The sequence below is a fragment of the Manis pentadactyla genome, chromosome 8, assembly GCF_030020395.1.
Source record: "Manis pentadactyla isolate mManPen7 chromosome 8, mManPen7.hap1, whole genome shotgun sequence".
Classification (NCBI taxonomy): domain Eukaryota; kingdom Metazoa; phylum Chordata; class Mammalia; order Pholidota; family Manidae; genus Manis; species Manis pentadactyla.
The window spans coordinates 131,859,661-131,880,944 of NC_080026.1; the positions used below are offsets into that span (position 1 = coordinate 131,859,661).

Below are 21,284 nucleotides of genomic sequence, written 5' to 3' on the forward strand. Positions count from 1 at the left end.
GCAGGGGGCCGCCTCCTCCGAGTCTTCACTGGGCTGGGAACGAGGGGTGAGCCCTCTGGTGTCTCTTCTTATTTGGACACTAATCCTTTCGCATCCGGGCCACGCCCTTATGACCTCATTTAACTTTAATTACCTCCATGAAGGCCCTATCTCTGAATATAGTCACATTGAGGATGGGCCTTCAACATAGGGATTGTGGAAGGATACGGTTTAGCCAATTACACCAAATTTAAATTATCCTTCAAAACAAAAAAATAGAGAAGAAAAAAATAATAGCAATGTGAGTTTCTCATTGCCAGAGATTCTAATTCAATTGGTCTGGGGCTGGGATCTTGTCCTAAGAATTGTTAGAAAGTGCCCCCAATGATCCCCAAATGCAGCCGAGCTTGGGACCCGTTGGGGTAATGCCTCTTAAAGACCTCTCTCCAAGGTTCCAGGCTTTGAACCTGGCAGGGTTAGCCAGCTGCTGGGCTTATCCTGAAATGCGCAGACTGCAGAGCTGGATAAGGAAATGAGTGTGCAGGTCTCTTTGATCTGAAGGAAGTCCTGCATGAAGTTGCTGGTGCGGCGATGGCTGCTGCAGTCTCCAGCCTCCGGGCAGCCCAGCTCTGTCACAAGTCTCTGTGTTGGCTTCTCAGGGCCAGCCCCCTTGTGCACACCTGCATGGTCTGCTCTTGGCAGGGGCCCAGGCCTGGCATCCCTTTTCAGCCTCTTGCAAGCCCCGCTGAGGAGGCAGGAAAGCCATGATCCCAACGAGCAGCAGTGGGACTAGGTGAATAATCGTGAATGGAATTCACGCCGGAGACTGCTGGTTCTCACAGCTGCAGCTGGGGGGTCGCCATGGGAATTCTGAGTATTGTTCAGGGCTGACTGCGGCTTCCATTGTTGGGCTCTGATTACAGCTTTTGTTTCACCGTAAAGTACAGTTATTAAACGCCAGCGGGAACAAAGATGTATTTACATGCTGGGGGGTCTGGTGAAGGCAGGCTATTTTTAGAGCTGCCCCTGCTGTTAGTCTGCATATGGGGGGAGGGGCTTGGAGGCAGTGGGAGACCTGCCAGCTTTCAGGTGAAATTAAAGTGTTTTTGAAGAAGACAGAGATGATTGAAAGTGACGAGGAAGCCATCACGGTTCCGCTCCAGTCTAAGTCCATTTTTTGTTATTTCTTTGTTTGTTTGTTTTTGTGACCAGGAAGAGAGCGGGTAGCGTGCACTTGGGAAAGCAAATTGAATTCTCCCTATATTAGTGTTCTCTAGAGAAACAAAGAAGATATGTATACATATTGAAAGATACAGAGATACAGATAAGATGGGAGGAGATTTGTTATAGGAGTTGTCTTATGCGGCTACAGAGGCCAAGAAGTGCAGTGATCTGTCTGTAATCTGGAGACCCAGGAGAGATGGTGGTGCGTTCCAGTTTGAGTCCAAAGGTCTGAGATTGGGGTGGGGGTGGAGGGGCAGTGGTGGTAGTCCAGTCTGAGGACAAAGGTCACAGTACCAGTGGTGCCAGTGTCTGAGGGCAGGAGAAGATGGATGTCTCTGCTCAAGCAGAGAGACCGAATTCACCCTGCCACCACGTTTTTGTTCTATTCAGGCCCTAAATGGATTGGATGATGCCCACACTGGGGAGGGAGGTCTTTACTTAGGCTACTGAATCAAATATTAACCTCTTCCAGAGACATCCTCATAGACACCCAAAGAAATAATGTTTTACCAGCTATCCAGGCATCCCTTAGCCCAGCCAAGGTGACAGAAAATCAGCCCGCACATCCCTCTTACCTGGAACCCTGGGGTCTTCCAAGGCAGGCCCCTTCTGCTTCTTCAGCGCTGTATCAATGGCTGTGCTCTCCAGCCATACCACATCCCCCAAGATCCCAGCCTGCAATGGTGCTTCCACCCCAGTCGCAGTCACTCGAGAGGTTTACAGCAGTCAAAGTTATTCTAGAACCCACCACTGTCCAGGTGAGAACTCTGAATGTGCCAGGACAGTTCGGGAACTGGGCTCAACTAAAGAATACAGTCGCTGACCCTGAGGGTCCATTAATACGTGCCAGGCACTCTGCTCAGGGCTTTACGTGCATTATTTCATTTTAAGACTTATGATGAAGCTGTAAGGTAGCAATCGTTATCATTTCCATCTTACAGATGGGGCAATGTTGAGGCTCAGAGAAATAAGGTAACAAGGCCAAAGTCACAGCTAGTCAGTGCCGCTGACTCCAGAGCCAAGGCTCCTTGTTTGCCCATCGTGTCCACAGGGCCTGCTGGTGGAGGGCTGCCGTGCTGAGTCCTCCCGAACACTTGAGGCATTGGTGCTGGTTATTAAATGTAAATGAACTCTTCTGATAAATGATATGATGGATGAGAACCAGTGGCTTCTGGCTTAAGGAAGAGCTTGACTAGAGTTGGAGAGGTGAGTTACAGGAGGCTGAGGAAGAATCCCACGGGCCAAGGAGATTATTAGGCCCAAAATGAATGCATTCCCAGATTCTCTCACAACTTTGGAAAGAGCCCTGCATCTTATAGAATGTTCCCCCACTTTAGTGTGGCAATTAGCAATCCATCTGTGGCCCTGGATTAGCAATTCGGCTTCGGGAAATTTTCCCATTCGAGTTTTCATGCCATATTGGAGCAAGAGTCCACATGTTTGCATGATAACAGGCATTCTGTACTTCGCAATTTTAGGGCTTATCAGCATCGCAGATCTGCCACATGCAGTCAGGATAATTAAAACACAATCTACCTAGGGTGTCTGTTGGGGTGGGAACCTCACCAGGCCCCAGAGATCACAGGGCCTGCTGGGGCCACTTAGGGCTCCTATGATATTAGGTGATATTCAGTGTCAGGTTCCCCTCCGTGTTGCTAATGATCCTGAAACAGGAAATACTTGGTTCTGCTCTCAAAAGTTTTGGAAGCCACCATCTTCCCTAATTCCCAGTTTTTTTTCCCTTTGTGAACTTGGAATTTGGTTTGGTTGCTGACCTGTTCAGAAATGCTGTTCTTGCATCTCAGTAGGCATGATGGTCCTTGAAGGATTGTTCTCCAGCCCTGGGACACAGGAATTAGCTCCAGGAGAATCCAGTCACCTGATCTGTATTCTGGGCAGGTCACTTAATCCCGCCCCACCCTGGTGATTCCTGAGACTCATCGCGTGGCTAAGGCCAGGTACGTGGGAGGGCCAGGAGGGCCAGCTTCTGATTCCTCAATCACAAACATGACCCCACCGGCTCCCTTACCTGGATGCGGGTTTCATTTTTGCATTGAAAAATAGGTTAGAGCTGTTTTTAACTCTCTGCTACCCAGTCTCTGGAAGGGACACAACAGGAATAAACCTGGGTTCAGAGAGTGTTGGGCTCACAGTTAATCTTGCTTCTGATTTCTATCTGGAGTTGCTCCTCCTGTTGACTTCTGATTGTGACTCAGTCCATGATGGGGGCTGGTGGCAATCATCATTCGCCAAATATTTCTGTTCTAGGCACTGAGGATATAGTGATGAACAAAACAGATAAAACCCCTATCACTGTGGAGGTTACACTTTAGTGTGACATGCAGAAAATAAACAAGGTAAGCACTTAAAATATATAACATGTGGGAAAGTGATCCTTGTTAAGAGGAAAAAATAAGCAGGGAAAGGATATATGAAGTATTCACAAGGGGTGAAAAGTCAAATATTAGAGAGGTAACAAGGGCTCAGTAATTTTCTGTGTGACTTTGGATCAATTGCATGACTTCTCTGGGCTGCTTTGCTTTGTGTTGTCAAAGGGCTCATGTCTATCTGGGGACCCAAGGGGCGGCATGTAAGCATGTAGAAGGAGCCCCGTAAATATTTTGAATGAAACCCAGAATGCTTTAGGCACACAGGCAGGATGATGATGATGACAATGAGGTTTTAAAGGTAAATTTCAGATTCTTGAATTTAGACTCCTCTCCCTTCTCTTCAGATGACAAGGATTCATGGAATATTCCACCATTCCTCAGTGCCATCTGTGGGTCCTGAATGTTCCTGGTTTGCTCCCAGACTGTAATTTCAACACGGGAATATTCCACATACTTTTTTTTTTTAAATAACATGGAAAGCACTGTTATGTAATAAACCTCTCCATCCAAAAAAGGGCTGGAGGAAAAGCAGAGTGCTTTGTTTTGTTTTATTTTGGTCGCCACATTTACTGGCTGATCCTGAGCCTTCCACGCAGAAGGGTGCTAACAGGTTCTGGTGCTACTGAAACGTCAGAGTAACCCTGGGATTAGCTTGCTGTGTGTCTTTGGGCCGTTGAGTCCCTTGTCTCGCTTCCCTCATTGTCTGTAAATGTGGCTCTCAATATTAAACAACCTTTGGGGCTTGTTAGACAAAGAGCAAAGGAATCATTTAAAAACAGTCAGTAATACCAAATGGTATTAATAATGATGAGAAAGATTCCCTCCGAGTCCTGTCCCGGGGGAGTAAGAGGTTCTGCCTCAGTGGTCTGATCTCTGGGCTAGGGCTTTCAAATACAAGATGCTATATTTTAATTTGAATTTCAGGTAAAAAAGGATTTTTTTTTTTTTTTTTTTACTTTTAGTATGTCCCAAATATCCCATAAAGAAACTTCTAGGATCCCAGAGCTGGAGACCCCTTTCAGACCTTCTAGCTAGGAAAGGTGAGCGCAAATGTCTAGGGAGATCAGGCAGGTGATATCTGGATTTTTATGTGAAATCTCTGTATTTTTAAATGTCAGCTACACATTCAATTAAAAAAACAAAATCCCACCATGTGGACCAAAAGAACAATGTTCTAGCCAGCTTTACCATTATACAGATGAAGAAATGTGGCCTCCAGAAGGTAGGTGTCTGCAAGGTTACACAGCTAAGGTTTCTCAAAAGATGACAGAACAATCATTTTGGAGATGTTGAAGAAGAGCAGTCTGAAACAGCCAGGATGGAAACATTCCATGCAGTTTGCAAGGTGTTTTCATCTCCACCAGCTTATGGGGTTCAGGAAACATTCTGTAAGGGGAGCAGTTGAGGTCACTGAGGTTCAGAAAGGCAAAGAGTCACCCTTTACCTAAGGTCACACAGGTAAGTATCCAAGGTAAGTCTAGGGCTGTTTTTACTTCACCTCTGATTCAGATGCCATAATATCGAAGTTTCCTTTAAGATCCTAGTAGAGACAAATTCCAAATCTGATTTTCTGCCCCATAAACAGAATCGAGTCAGGAGACCAGGCTGAGTGCCCAGATGTCTAACCTAGTTCGGAAAGTCAGGGTCCCTGCTATGTGACCAGGCACACTGGCATTTACCTTGTGTTTTCTCTTCTTGTCGGTGTACAGCTTGTCCTGTCACTGGATATTGATTTGTTTCTTGTACATCTTCACATAGGAAGTGAGACAGGGACCGTGGTTGTAGTCAGAGTACGGTGAGGGCCTCTGGAAAAAAAAAGCAAAGCAAGATAATTACAGACAGAACAATGTAACAATGTGCAAAGAAGTCTCTATGGAAACTCTGTGTTAAGCATTATGCAAAGTCAAGGTCACACTAATTCTCTAGGGTAAAGATACCAGACTAGGAATATAGACATCTTCAGTGAGATCAGTTAAAGCTCAAAAGGTCAGGAGCAACTCGGCCTGGAATGTTTGAGTGTTCTGCAAGAGTGTATCAGCATAACCCGTGACCTCACAGTATCTCAACTATAAACAGCCCTAGCAAACAGACACAGCCCAGTCCACCTTGGGGGCAGGGCAGGTGGTACAAGTCTGCACCCCTAGCCCTTTACCCACATTCCTGAAAATCCTCAACCGACTATAAATCCCCTAGACAACGCACCATCACGGGCTCTCTTGTGCCCTCCTGGCGTGAGCCAGGAGCTCTGTCCTCTCACTGTATCGCTAAGTAAAAGTCTTTCCCTGGCTCTCCTACCTTGGGTGTTTGCTAAATTCATTCTTTGACTCTGCAAACAAGAATCCCAGCATCAGAAGGATGTTCTGAAAGGTGTTGATGAAGATTTTGAAAGGGAAGGATGGGATCTTAAGCCTTGCAAGGGAAGGAAAGGAAGGACACAAACTGAACAAATATTGAGGGCCTAGTGTTTACCACTAGGGTGTGGCATGTAATTCTTTCCTAGCTCTTTGCATATCTGAATAATTCTAATTTTTTAGCTTCCAGCTCAATTGCTTCTTCAGAGAGCCACCCTCTTTAAAATTTCCCCGTCCCCACCAGGTTTCTTTTTAACTTGCTTAGTTTCTCCATTGTATTAAAGTCTGTAATTATCTTGCTTGTTTAAGGACTAGTAGCTCCCCTTACAGAGACTGTGGACACCTTGGGGGCAGGCAGGGCAGTGTCGGTCTTGTTTTCAGATGTGTGACCAGGGCCTATCATGGGGCTTGGCACGTAGCAGGTGTTCAACAAATATGTTAAATATTTATGAGAAAACATATTTATGCTCCATCACTCCTTAATTTCAAGTAATCCTGTAAGTTTCTCTTAGCCTCCTTGTTTTATTAAGTAGGAGGTGGAGAGAGAGAAATGGGGATGAGCTAAGGAAGAAATGGCGCCCACAGCTGGAAAGCGTTTTTCTCAGGGTCACCCAGCAGCCTATGGATTTGTTTTCTGGACCAATGATGGGACAACTTGCAAACACATCATCTTCAAACGAAAGAAGACTGTTTTTAAAGATCCTTATGCCTTCAAGCTCTAGGTGATGCCATCAGAGAACCCTGAGTTGCACCCCGGCCAGACCCGGTGGTCCTCCAAAACTACGAATCCCAGGATGCATCGCAGCGCCGGGTCCAGAGCTCCGCGCGCGGCCCTCTCTTGAGCGCCGAGGACCCCGCCCCTGAACCAGGAAGACTCTCGATACCCGGCCCGTCACACCGCCGGGACCCGCGCGGCGCCTGCTGGGACGTGTAGTCTCCGCGGGCTGCGCGTGCCGGCTCTGGAATCTCTGCCGCCGTCTGGGGGTGTGGGCTGAGGCGGCGCGGGCACGCGTGCGCAGTGCGCAGTCGTGCCGTCGTGGGCGCCGCTCCGGCCGCTCAGTGCCTGTGGGAGCCGGGGCCGCGGCGGCCGGGTACTCTGGGCCGGGAGCCGCGGGGAAGTTCGGTGTGAGGAGCGCGGCCGCTCTGGGGCGGGGTGCGGGGCTGGGCCCCGGGAGCGCCGCGGCGACTGAGGCGAGCTGGGAGGAGTCCGCGCGTCCGCGGAGGGGCCGGCGGGCGCTGGTGAGTGCGGGGCGGCGGTTGGCGGCGGCGCGGGGTCGCGGCTGCCGGTGGCCACTGTCCCCGCGCGCCCGCGCCGCGCAGCTGCACCTGGGCGAGGCCGCGGCGCCGGCTCACCTGCGCGCGCGAGCTCCGGGGCGGCGGGAGGGGGCGGCGTCCTCTTCCCGCGGCTCCTTTATTGTTTTCCTGACCTCAGCGGTCGCCAGCGTCCGGCAGTGGAGGGCGGGAGGCCAGCGGCGGTGGCGGTCCCCGACGAGCAGCTACTCAGTGGCTCTGCTAAAAAGTAGAGTCGCGCCCTCCTCCTGGACGCCCTGCGCCGGCCAGCTGTCCGGGGATTCCCGGCGGGCGACGCCTGTCGGAGTGGCTGCACTCCAGGGCTGTGCCTACGGGGACTCAACCGCCCTCGGCATCGTTTTCTCATATTTTGATGCGCTTTCGCTCTAGGACCCGCAGTCATAAGTCGACACCGCCCTTTATCATAGAATCATGCAGTATTAGTGCTACACCTTCGCACCTTAATAGTGCAGGTGGCCAGTGCAACAGTTGAAGATGACTCGCCCGAGGTCACGTAGGTAGGACCAGAATGGCGACCAGGACCCAGGTCTTGGAGCTTTGAGGCGAGCAGCCAGCCGCCCCGCTTTGGGGCTGTCCTGAGTGATTTGTGGTTTCAGATGCTTTCTATTGACCCTTCTGGGTAGACCATAAGAGGGGAAAGTCACAATGAAAGAGGGCTTGTGCTTTATAGTGTTTATTGCCTTTGATAGAATCCTCCTTAGGCTGTGACCCAAAGCAGAGCATCTGCCGTCGGCTGGACACAGAAATAAGGAAACTCGATTTCATTTCATGTTCTGTTTGGAAGCAGATCCAAGAGGTTTAAGGAAAAAGTATTCAGGCAGTTTGTGCCATTTCCCTCTTCTGTTTCACCTTCCAATCTTAAAATACTTGTCTTCTCTTTTTTACGATTGATGGTTGTCTGTTTTAATAAGATACTCTTTGCTTTGATGAAGTCACTGCCTTTGTGAATTAGTTTTCTAGCTAGAAAATCTTATTTCCTGTGTGTTTAAAGGCTGGAACAAATAGTTCACTATGAAGTTTATACCATTGTCCTTTATCTTAGAACTACTGATCAATCTGCTTTATTTCCTCCCAAGCACTCAGTTTACATACTTTCTATGTTAGTTTAATGCCATTGAAATACTTTACAGCAAAATTTGGATAAGCTTGATGTGATTCAGAGAAAAACTTGAAAAATCATTTTGCAAAACTACATTTTTCTTCACTTAATGTGGAGAACTTAAACTGTTATTTCAAATAGTAAGGTTGATTCCGACTAAAATTCCTATTTTTCATACTCAAATTTTCATGTTAATACACTTGTGACAAAAAATATTCCCCGAATAGAGTTTAATTAGTCCTTATCTTGGACAGAAATTCCCAAGGGAAATTACATTTTAGAATACATATATATTTAAACAAGAGTATTTAAACTTAGCAGAATTTGAGTTAATAGTTAATTTTTTAGTGCTATAAACCCTACAGTGTATTCATTGACAGGTTTCCCTTGAAAAGTGTATGTGTAAGGCGAATTTGCCCTTTGTAGTAAGCAGTCAGTAACTTTTGTGACATTAAGAAAGATGTGATTTATATGTATTGAAACCGCTTTATCTTGTTAGGTAGTATTTTTATTGTTGCTTTGGGGAGAGAAGTAGCAGGTTTGTTGTATCTTTGTATTTTCCAGTTTAAGCAATGTAGCAAAATAGGAAACAGAGGTGGTGTGTAAATTTGAGTTTGTCATAGACCAGAAGAGACAGTAAGACAGGATAAGTATACAATTGTTAGGAAATTGCCATGAGTTCATAAGCCGGAAAGACCTTTTTAGAAGTGTTTAAGAACATTAAGAAGAACACTGGGTTATTTTCTTTAAACAGCCAGTGAAGGCAATACTGGTGTATTGGTTGTTAATACAGGATGTGATGATATTGAATACTTCTAGAAAAGTGTTTGGGAAAGATGGAAACATTTTATATTTTTATAGAAGCTTTTTCTCTAAAGACATTTAATGCAGCTTTAAAAAATACTTATTTAAGCCTGAAAATTCTTATAGTCATACTGCAAAACCCATAGTTACTTTGACTGTGTGATAATTTGTACACAGAATGAAAGCTGTGAAGTAATTCGTTAACATAACTTAATTCAGACTGTGACATTGAAATAATTGTTTAATATTGAATAGTTGTTCTTGTTTAAATAGCTCTGTCATTTAAGAATGGGGAAATTAATAGTTTTCTGACAGAATGTAATAGTTATTCAGATGTGACAATAGTTACACTCTGATTTTATTAGATAGAAAATTTCATGTCCTATAGCAGCAACTGCCTCAGCTGTGAGCTGAGTAGCATACTAATAATACTTTTTCACATGCTTGAGCATTTTATTTTTGGTAATAATAAAATCTGATTTTAAATTTCAAGATGATTCTCCTCTTATTTCAGATTGGCAGTGATACAATAAAATGGCTTCAGTAGGAGATAAATATTAGAATTAGTTTTAATTTCTTGACCATTTATAACTACACAGCATTTGAAAATTTAATGACATGGTATCAGAAAGGATTTTTAGGGCAGAAACTTGGTGGCTTTAGATGCTTGTCTATAATCTTAATTATTTTTAGAAACATAAAAATATGGGATTTTTAAATTTAAAAGTAAAAATTCCTGTTAGTATTTGTTACAGCAACAGGACTGTTATGCATAATGAGTAACATTAAACCATTTGAAGTGCAATATTTTTTTCTAGTAGCTGCTATGAGATAAAGAAAATGTGAGTTTATAATTTCTAGAAGATACTTAAGCAAACATAGGTTTGCTGTTTATTTTGGTAAGCCTTTTGAGTAGTTGAATTGCTTTAATGCAGGAAGATTGTGTTTTGGGAGTTTTTACATTAGCCTTTGAATTGGAATTTCTGCTGAATGTAAAAGAATCATTTAGGATTTTTTTTAACATTTAAATAACTTATAGTCTTAAATGTTTTTTAATTTATAAGTCTTAAATATTTTTTCCCACAATGAACCCTCATCAGACTTGTCAGTCTGATAGTTTTATTCTCCAAAAAGTTGTGGTATTACTTTTTACACAGCCTAGCCTTTCATAGTTTTAACTATGGAACTCTGGGTTCTGTATTCAATTTGCCCTCTTCTTGAAGAAAGGATAGTCACAGGCACTTAGAATTGAAAGTGATCTCAGAGGACTTCTAGTGTAGCATCTTACCTGGTACAGTAGTAAATCCCCCATGGGAATTTCCATGTCAGGTGTTCCCTTTCATTACTAAGGGCAATAATGCTGCTCCATAAATCTTCAGGTTATTGAGCAGTTGGTTGGTGAGAACAAACATTATACAGCTTTATTTTTTCACCATTCATTGCTTTCAGCTATGATTTGTAGGCTCTTCCTCTTTTTTCCCCTCTTGCCCTGCCTCATGACATCATGGGCAAATGATAGCTTTTCTATCATTCACAGCTAAAAGCTCCAGTCTAATCTGTTTCAGTTTAAATCTTCAATCTCTAATTCAGTCTGAAGCTCTTTTCATCCCTTACCTCAGTGTCAGGTCACTTACTGCTTGAAGCACTTGGAATGGTGAGGGATTGTGGTATGTGCCTGTTACCTCTTTCCCTTTCCTCCTTGGGTCTCCTTGGACAGGAATAAGAAAAGTGTAACAAGGCTAGTATTTATTACCTGGTGCTGTTAAAGCCCTCTTTTGATTAACATGACAAGCCATTGTGTCCACTGATCAGAGTCCAAACTGGAATTTTTGGTGAGGTCTTACAGGGAGACTCCCCACTGCATACTGTTCCTGGACATGAAATTTGCTGTGGGTAACCTTTTCTAACCTACACTTCTACCTTCTTATTCCTGTTCTGTTAGTCCACCCCTAGTTCCCATGAGTATGTTGGGGGTGAGGTGGGTTGGAGATCTCTTCTATCTGTAGCCAGAGTTTTTGGTAACAGGGAGATAGCTCAGATCCACCTACCTTCTGTGTTTCCATGCAGACCCCTAGAAATTCAATTTCTTGTGATGCCAGATGGTGGCAGGCAGGCTGCTTATGTCTGCCCCTTTTCTGTGCTCTGCCATTTCTCATCAGTTTTTTTTTTTTTTTGGTTCCCCTGCTCAAATAGGCACAGTATCAGCCACTCAGTTTATTTGATAAGAAGACATCGACCTGGAGGATGAGATGCCAGTCTCTTCTCCTTGTAGACACTGCTTATCTTGGTGAATGTTCCTCTTGGAGGGTTCCCACTACTGTTTTGGGGTAAATGCTCCCTTCCTTTCCCTGTGTTCTCCTTGAAGACTTCGAAGACTTGTGATTTTCCCCCTCTCTTTTTTCAGCTGCTTGTGTAGAGTGGAGTAATGGGCAGGGTACCAGAGCCCCGAGGGGTGTGTGTGTGCTAACAGGTGTCAGTGCTGGTTGGATTCCACAGGTGTTTGATCCTTGATGTCTATATCCTCAGCTCTGTGTTTGTCAGCAATATGGTCACAACAAGACTAGTCCCACTCAGCATCTGGTTACAGTGAAATCAGATGTGGGCCTGATGGGGTCTCACTATGCAGAATTTAATTTTTCTTTCTTATGTCACTTCCAGAATTAAAAAAAAAATTTTTTTGGCTTTCTTCCTGATTCCTGATTGAAGTATTAACTGTGCATATGTTAGTTTATGACTGCTTGTATGATCTAACTATACCTTAAAACATAAGCTGAAGGATAAATTTTGGGGAGGTTTTAATATATCTGTTTTTGCCTAATACTAACTTTACTAAAAATATAAATCCAAATAGAAATAAAGTGTTTGAACCTTTTTTCTTCCATCATCTAGACAAATCAGTCAGTTATGTCTGCTAAATGATATATGCTTGTCTGATGAGGAAAAGAAGCTTTCGTTCTGGAAACTTGAGCATTAAAATTGGTTGCGGTAATTATGGGTTCCTTAATATTTCATTGAACAAATAGGTCCTGAGTGCCCTTCATGTGCCAGCCACTGTTTTAGGCATTAGAGAAACAGTAGAAATTAGAAAAAAGTATCTGCTGTATGGAGCATACTACATTCCAGTGTGGGGAAACAAGAAATAGATAAGTAAGTAAATGATATTGTTAGCTGTAAATGCTAAAGAGAAGAATATAAAGCAGAGAAGGGAGGTGGGAAGTAGTAGGGCAGTTTGGAGCTTTTGCAGTTTTAGATAGTGTATCAAGGGAAGCCTTCACTGACATTTGAGTTAAAAAGGCCCTGAGTGGGAACCTTGTCTGGCATAGTAGGAGTCTGATGGCCAGATTAGTGAGGTGAGGGGGGTATTAGGTAAGAGGGGTGGTGAGGCCTGCTTGTCTTTCTAGGGCTTTGATTTTTACTTTCAGTGACGTGGGATTGCATTGGCTGACCACTGGAATTATCTGGGAATATTTGAAAATGTACTGATGCCTGGATCCCATCTCTAGAGTTTCTGATTTAATTGGTCTGGGGGTATCCAGCCAAGGCATTAGGATTTTCAAAAACTTGCAGGTAATTCTAATAAGCAGCCAAAGTTGAAGGGTTTTGAGCAGAATGATATTACATACTATTGAAGAGCATGGGCTCTAGAGCAAGACTTGCCTGGTTTGAGGCCTGGCTCTGCCACTTCTTAACCATGTAACCTTGGACAAGTTTTTTTTTTTAAATCCTTTTTTTCATCAGTAAAATTTTTTCACTAGTAATGTTATAAGGGCTAAATAAGCAATATTTAAATATTTAGAATGATATTGTTAGCTGTAAATGCTAAAGAGAAGAATATAAAGCAGAGAAGGGAGGTGGGTGCTTCGTAAGTAGTAATATGTTCAAGTGTTTATTGAATAAAACTTGAATGTTTGTTTTAATGGGATCACTTTGATGGCTGTGGGGAGAACGGAGTGACGGGCAGAAGCCAGGAAGTCCTGGCATCAATCTGGTTGAATGATGATGGTGGCTTGGACCAGAGTGGCAGCAATGCAAGTGATGAGAAGTGGTGGGATTCTGGATATATTTAGAAGATGGAGCCAACAGACTTCGCTGATGGATTGGACAGGGAATGAGGGAGAAAGAAGACTCATTCAAGTCTGACTCCAAGATATTTTGCCTGAACAGCTGGAAAAAGGGAGTGGCAGTTTACTGAGATGGGGAAGACAGAAAGGAATAGGTTTGTAAGGGGGTATCTGGGGCTGTTTGAGGCCTCTGTTAGATAAGTAGCTCTGCAGAGTAGGCAGTTGTATCCATGAGTCTGGAGTTCACTGGGGTGTCCAGGGCTGGAGGTAGCAATTGCAAGTCATCAGTATTTGGACCTATGTGAGTAGTGAGCTCACCAAGAGACTGAATATATATAGAGAAGAAGTACATCGACCACCCCCTGGGAAATTCTGACATTCAGAGGTCTGGGAGATGAAATGCTTATTAGGGCTTCTGATGTCCCTGGAATCAAATATAATTGTAATTCTTTCTTTTTTAAAGAACAGCTTTATTGAACTATAATTCACACCATAAAATTTACCCATTTATAAAGCATACAATTCAGTCGTTTTTAGTATATTCACAGAGGTGTGCAAGTGTCACCACAAACAACTTTATAATATTTTTATCAACCTAAAAAGAAATTCTGCATCCTCCCATCCCTAGGCAACTCCTCATTCTCCCATCCGCCCATCTCTAGGCAATTATTAATCTACTTTCTGTCTTAATGGGTTTGCCCATTCTGGAATAGTTTTGTGTCAATGGAATCATGATACATGGTCTACTAAGAGAGAAGTGGTATTTATTACTATCTAGTTTCTAGATTCATTAGATACTAAATCACTTAGTAAAGGTGGGGGCTATAAGATGTCTCCATGGCAAAGATACGTTTTTCTCTTTGTAATTAGAAAACGGGGGGGTGATATTTTGAGGTTATGAATATTCTCTTCCCTAACAACCTGGTATCTAGTGGTTTTAGTGTTTATTGAAGAGCCTTGCTTAAATCAGTGATGATACTGGTATTGTAAAGTGGTAATTTTCTGTTACTGTCACATTTTCAAAGTCCTAAGTTCCTAATATCTCTAATTCAGATACATTGTGTAGAATTTTTCCTTTTTTATTTGTACATCTTTTCTCTTTCAGGGAATCTTGGTCCCTAATAACAAATAAATGTTTTTTACTTTTATTTTAAATGTAATCATAGCATTAATATGTTTACATTATCCTATCATGCACATAAAATACTATCATGTACATAAAATGGAGTTTCAGAATTACAAATAGCAAATAGGACTGCTGGCAGTAGGGTAAATGTGTATGTGATTTTGTTACATAGCACCCAGTTTAACTTAGTAAAGTTGTACCATTTTGCATTCTCACCAGCAATGTAAGAGAGTCCCTATTTTCTTACAGCCTCACCAATATGTGTTGTCAAGTTTTTGAATTTTTGCCAATCTCGTACATGAGAAATGGTATCGTTATGTAGTGTAGATTTTTTTGAGCTTTCCTATTATGAAGAATTGTGAGCATCCACAAAAGTAGACAGAATCATATTAACTAAGTACCCATCATTTAACCTCAACAACTGTCAACCCAGGACATGCCTTCTTCATCTATTCCCTCCCCCCAAATTATTCAGATATTTTATTTTATCTCTGTATTAATAAATAATCTCTAAAAAGAGAAGGATTAATTTTTTCATAACCACAATACATGCATATTATCACACTGAAAATATATGCCATTTCCTTAATATTATTAGGCAGTATTCAGATTACTTATTTTCTTAAGTATGTCAGTGTTTTTTTTTTAAACAGAGTTTAAGGTCCACTTGGGATTTTTAAGTCTTTTAATTTATTCATTCCTCCTCTAGTTCCATTCTCCCTACTCTCTCGGAATTTATTTTTGAAGAAACCATGCTTTTAGGTCCGAGGAATTTCTTACAGTATGGATTTTGCTGTTTGAATCCCTGCGGTATAGTTTAACATGCTCTTCCTATTTTCTGTATTTCCTATAAATTGGTAGTTGGATTTAGAGGCGTGGTTAGATTCAAGTATTTTACTTTTCAAAGTGTTTCATAGATGGTGTCATATTCTTCTGCGACTGGCTGCCTGATTTTGTGATGTCAGTGGCAATGCCTATAGTATCTCTGTATGTTATTTTGGGATTTTTTTTTTTTTTTTGAGTGAGGCTGAGCATCTCTTAATATGTTTAAGAGCCATTTTTATATCTTTTTCTGTAGAATGTCTGTTCACGTCTTTTGCCCATTTTTCTATTGAACTTTTGATATAGTTCCCTTGACATTTTTTGTAAGTTCTGTAAATATTAGGGACATTAGCCCTTGGTGATTATGTAAGTTGCAAATATTTTCTACTGGTTTTGTCATGTAAAAGGTTTTTTAAAAGTTGTTTGTAGTCAAATTTATCAGTGAGTTTTTCATTGCTACTGGATTTTATTAACTTTTTGGAGTTAAAGTTATATACAATCTATATCCATTTAAAGTTTACACTTTGATGAGCTTTGATCACATTGTTACATGTATCAGTAGTTTGTACAATAGTATTTCATCGTACAGAAATACGATATTTTACTTACGTATTCACCTTATGAGGGTCATTTGGATCGTTTCTAGTTTGGGGCTATTATGAATAAAACTGCTATCAATATTTGTGAGTTAGTCTTTGTGTATATGTTTTCATTTCTCCTGAGTAAATACCTAGGAATGGAGTGACTGGGTCACAGGGTAGATATAGGTTTGGTTTTATTGTCAGAACTTTTCCCATAGTGATTGTACCATTTTACATTCTCAACAATTCATAAATTCTGGATATACATCTTTGAGACCATTTGGTGGTGTAAGTCTCTTTAGTTTAGCCATTCTGGTGAGTGTGTATGGTATTCAATTTTTAAAAATTCAGGATTATTGGTGTATAATTTACATACATTAAATTTTGCCCCTTTTAGTGTACCATTCTATAAGTTTTGACATTTTCATAAAATTGTATAAGCTCTACCACAGTCTAGATATACAAGTTACATCAGCAAATAATTTGCCCTCATGTTCCTTTGTAGTCAGTCCTTTTCCTTAACCCACACCCTAGCAATTCTGATTTGTTATCTATCACTGCAGTTTTTTTTTGTTTTTTAAATTGCATGCAGTACAGTTCACTCTTTGTGGCGTATGGGCCAATGAGTTTTGATAAATGCATAGTCATATATCTCACCACAATCAAGATGCAGAATAGTTCCATCAGTACAAAAATTACCCTTTGAAGTTCACTCTTCGTGGTGTATGGGCCAATGAATTTTGATAAATGCATAGTCATGTATCTCACCACAATCAACACACAGAATAGTTCCATCAGCACAAGAATTACCCTTTGAAGTCAACCCCTCTCTCCACCCACTGATCTGTTCTCTGTCCCTATAGCCTTTTTCGTCTGGCTTTTTTCACTTAGGTCAACATTAGAGGTTTGCCCATGTTGTCTGTATCAGTAGTTAGTTCCTTTATAAAGCTTAGTAGTAATCTGTCCTATTGGATGTACCACAGTTTATTCATTCGTCAGTCAAAGGAGATTTGGATAGTTTCTCCTTTTTGTTGATTATAAATAATGTTGCTATAAACATTTGCATACAGGTTTTTGTGTGAACATGTGCTTTCAGTTCACTTGTCTAAATAACTAAGAGTGGGATTATTGGGTCATGTTGTAGGGGTATGTTTCACTTTATAAGAAACTGTCAGACTGTCTTCCCAAGTTGCTGCACCACTTTGCATTCCCACCAGTGATGTATGAGAGGAAGTTTCTTGTTCCACGTTCTTGTTAGCATTTGGTATTGTCAGGGCTTTTTTGGCTTTTGGTTCGCTTTGTTTTAGCCATTCTAGTAGCTCTGTAGTGGTCTCTCATGGTTTTCGTTTGCAGTACTTTGCTGACAAATGATGGTGAGCATCTTATGTGCTTATTTGCTATTTGTATATTTCTGTCAACTTGTTCAGGTATTTTGACCATTTTCCTATTTGGTTTTTGTCTTATTATTGAATTATAATAATTACTTGCCTGTTCTTGGGTATCGGTTATTTGGTAGATTAATGTGTACTGCACACTTTCTCCCATTCTCTAGCTTGTCTTGATTACTTAATGGTGTCTTTAAAAGACAAGTTTTTGATTTTGATTAAGTCTGTTATAACTATTATATGGCTCAGGCTGTTTGTGTCTAATTTCAGAAATCTTTGTCTATCCCCAAGGTCAGGAAGGCTTTTTCCTGTATTTTTTTAATTAAGGCATTATTGATATACACTCTTATGAAGGTTTCACATGAAAAAACAATGTGGTTACTACATTCATCCATGTTATCGTGTCCCCCCCACAACCCATTACAGTCACTGCCCATCACTGTGGTAAGATCCACAGAGTCGCTATTTGCCTTCTCTGTGCTACACTGTCTTCCCCGTGATCCCCCCCACAGCATGTGCGCCAGTCATAATACCCCTGAATCCCCTTCTCCCTCCCTCCCCACCCAGCCTCTCCCACCCCTCCCTGTTGGTAACTGCTAGTCCGTTCATGGAGTCTGAGTCTGTTGCTGTTTTGCTTCGTTGTTATACTCTACAAATGAGGGAAAACAATTGTACTTGCCTTTTTCTGCCTGGCTTATTTCACTGAACATGATATCCTCCAACTCCATCCATGTTGTTGCAAATTGTAGGATTTGTTTCTTATGGCTGAATAATATTCCATTGTGTATATGTACCACATCTTCTTTATCTGTTCATCTACTAATGGACATTTAGGTTGCTTCCATATCTTAGCTATTGTAAATAGTGCTGCAGTAAACATAGGGGTGCATATGTCTTTTTGAATCTGAGAAATTATATTCCTTTGGTAAATTCCTAGGAGTGGAATTCCCGGGTCAAATGGTATTTCTATTTTTAGTTTTTTGAGGAACCTCCATATTGCTTTCCACAATGGTTGAACTAGCTTACATTCCCACCAGCAATGTAGGAGGGTTCCCCTTTCTCCACATCCTTGCCAGCATTTGTTGTTCTTAGTCTTTTTGATACTGGCCGTCCTAAGTGGTGTGAGGTGATAGCTCATTGTGGTTTTTATTTGCATTTCTCTGATAATTAGTGATGTGGAGCATCTTTTCATGTGCCTGTTGGCCATCTGAATTTCTTTGGAAAATTGTCTGTTTATATCCTCTGCCCATTTTTTAATCAGGTTATTTGCTTTTTGGGTGTTGAGATGTGTGAGTTCCTTATATATTTTGGATGTTAACCCCTTGTCAGATATGTCGTTTACAAGTATATTCTCCCATACCATAGGATGCCTTTTTATTTTGTTGATGGTGTCCTTTGCTGTACAGAAGCTTTTTAGTTTGATGTAGTCCCATGTGTTCATTTTTGCTTTTGTATCCCTTGCTTGAGGAGATGCTTTCAGAAAAAAGTTGCTCATGTTTATATTCAGGAGGTTTTTGACTATGTTATCTTCTAAGAGTTTTATGGTTTCATGACTTACATTCAGGTCTTTGATCCATTTTGAGTTTACTTTTGTGTATGGTGATAGACAGTAATCCAGTTTCGTTCTCTTGCATGTAGCTGTCCAGTTTTGCCAACACCAGTTGTTGAAGGGGCTGTCATTTCCCCATTGTATGTCCATGGCTCCTTTATCGTATGTTAATTGACCATATATGCTTGGATTTATATCTGGGCTCTCTATAGTCTCTTCCAGTGGTCTATGGGTCTGTTCTTGTGCCAATACCAAATGGCCTTGATTACTGTGGCTTTGTAGTAGAGCTTGAAGTTGGGGAGCATGATCCCCAGAGCTTTATTCTTCCTTCTCAGGATTGCTTTGGCTATTTGGGGTCTTTTGTGGTTCCATATGAATTTTAGAACTGTTTGCTCTAGTTTGTTGAAGAACACTATTGGTATTTTGATACGGATTGCATTGAATCTATAGATTGCTTTAGGCAGGATGGCCATTTTGATAATATTAATTCTTCCTATCCATGAGCATGGGATGTGTTCCCATTTATTGGTATCTTCTTTAATTTCTCTCATGAGTGTCTTGTAGTTTTCAGTGTATAGGTCCTTCACTTCCTTCGTTAAGTTTATTCCTAGGTATTTTATTCTTTTTGATGCAATTGTGAATGGAATTGTTTTCCTGATTTCTCTTTCTGCTAGTTCATCATTAGTGTATAGGAATGCAACAGATTTCTGTGTATTAATTTTGTATCCTGCAACTTTGCGGAATTCAGATATTAGATCTAGTAGTTTGGGAGTGGATTCTTTAGGGTTTTTTATGTACAATATCATGTCATCTGCAAACAGGGACAGTTTCACTCCTTCCTTGCCAATCTGGATGTCTTTTATTTCTTTGTGTTGTCTGATTGCCATGGCAAGGACCTCCAGTACTATGTTGAATAGAAGTGGGGAAAGTGGGCATCCTTGTCTTGTTCCTGATCTTAAAGGAAAAGCTTTCAGCTTCTCACTGTTAAGTATGATGTTGGCTGTGGTTTTGTCATATATGGCCTTTATTATGTTGAGCTACTTGCCCCTTTCTGTTGAGAGTTTTTATCATGAATGGATGTTGAATTTTGTTGAATGCTTTTTCGCCATCTATGGAGATGGTAATGTGGTTTTTGTCCTTCTTTTTGTTAATGTGGTGGATGATGTTGATGGATTTTCTAATGTTGTGCCATCCTTGCATCCCTGGAATAAATCCTACTTGATCATGATGGATAATCTTTTTGATGTATTTTTGAATTCTGTTTGCTAATATTTTGTTGAGGATTTTTGCATCTATGTTCATCAGGGGTATTGGTCTGTAATTCTGTTTTTTTTTTTTTACTTTTTTGTGTGAATGGTTTTTTTTTTTTGAGAGGGCATCTCTCATATTTATTGATCAAATGGTTGTTAACAACAATAAAATTCTGTATAGGGGACTCAATGCACAATCATTAATCAACCCCGAGCCTAATTCTCAACAGTCTCCAATCTTCTGAAGCATAATGAACAAGTTCTTACATGGTGAACAAATTCTTACATAGTGAAGAAGTTCTTACATGGTGAACAGTTCAAGGGCAGTCATCACAGAAACTTTCGGTTTTGATCACGCATTATGAACTATAAACAATCAGGTCAAATATGAATATTCATTTGATTTTTATACTTGATTTATATGTGAATCCCACGTTTCTCCCTTATTATTATTATTTTTTAAAATAAAATGCTGAAGTGGTAGGTAGATGTAAGATAAAGGTAGAAAACATAGTTTAGTGCTGTAAGAGGGCAAATGTAGATGATCAGATGTGTGCCTATAGACTAAGTATTAATCTAAGCTAGACAAGGGCAACAAATCATCCACGGATGCAGAAGATTTCTCTCAAAACAGGGGTGGTGAGGTTCTAAGCCTCACCTCTGTTGATCCCCAATTTCTCACCTGATGGCCTAATTTTGTTTTTTTGTGGTGTCTTTGCCTGGTTTTGGTATTAGGGTGATGATGGCCTCAAAGAATGAATTTGGAACTATTCCCTCCTCTTCTACTTTTTGAAAAACTTTAAGGAGAATGGGTATTAGGTCTTCACTAAATGTTTGATAAAATTCAGTGGTAAAGCCATCTGGTCCAGGCGTTTTGTTCTTAGGTAGTTTTTTGATTAGCAATTCAATTCTGTTGCTAGTAATTGGTCTGTTCAAATTTTCTGTTTCTTTCTTGGAAGGTTGTATTTTTCTAGAAAGTTGTCCGTTTCTTCTAGGCTGTTCTGTTTGTTAGCATATAATTTTTCATAGTATTCTCTAATAATTCTTTGTATTTCTGTGGTGTCCATAGTGATTTTTCCGTTCTCATTTTTGATTCTCTTTATGTGTGTAGACTCTCTTTTTTCTTGTAAGTTTGGCTAGGGGGTTATCTATTTTGTTTATTTTCTTGAAGAACCAGGTCCTGCTTTCATTGATTCTTTCTATTGTTTTATTCTGCTGAATTTTATTTATTTCTGCTCTAATCTTTATTATGTCCCTCCTACTGACTTTGAGCCTCATTTATTCTTCTTTTTCTAGTTTCATTAATTGTGAGTTTAGATGGTTCATATGGGATTGTTCCTCTTTCCTGAGGT

General features: G+C 41.0%; 1 protein-coding gene and 2 long non-coding RNA genes across 6 annotated transcripts in view; 2 read left to right on the forward strand and 1 right to left on the reverse strand.

Moving 5' to 3' along the window:
* The first annotated feature begins 3,040 nt into the window (after positions 1 to 3,040).
* Positions 3,041 to 4,070, forward strand: LOC130684667 (uncharacterized). Its single transcript, XR_008999042.1, has 3 exons — positions 3,041 to 3,161; positions 3,472 to 3,560; positions 3,938 to 4,070. It is a non-coding gene; the product is annotated as an uncharacterized LOC130684667 (long non-coding RNA).
* Positions 3,140 to 12,802, reverse strand: LOC118919076 (uncharacterized). Of its 2 annotated transcripts, none has more exons than XR_005027362.2 (5): positions 7,298 to 12,739; positions 5,273 to 5,398; positions 5,092 to 5,219; positions 4,782 to 4,979; positions 3,140 to 3,474 (listed from the first exon to the last, which is right to left on the reverse strand). It is a non-coding gene; the product is annotated as an uncharacterized LOC118919076 (long non-coding RNA). The 2 variants fall into 2 exon arrangements; XR_008999040.1 differs by lacking the exon at positions 3,140 to 3,474 and adding an exon at positions 3,573 to 4,334 and having other exon boundaries at positions 7,298 to 12,802.
* PLEKHA1 (pleckstrin homology domain containing A1) overlaps positions 6,916 to 21,284 on the forward strand; it is a 54,773-nt gene continuing 40,404 nt past the window's right edge. The window contains exon 1 of one of the 3 annotated variants that reach the window (XM_036898615.2): positions 6,916 to 7,183. The gene's annotated coding sequence lies outside the window, so the exon portion shown is untranslated. The remainder of the gene's footprint in view (positions 7,184 to 21,284) is intronic. The other 2 variants (XM_036898616.2, XM_036898614.2) reach the window with 2 other exon arrangements.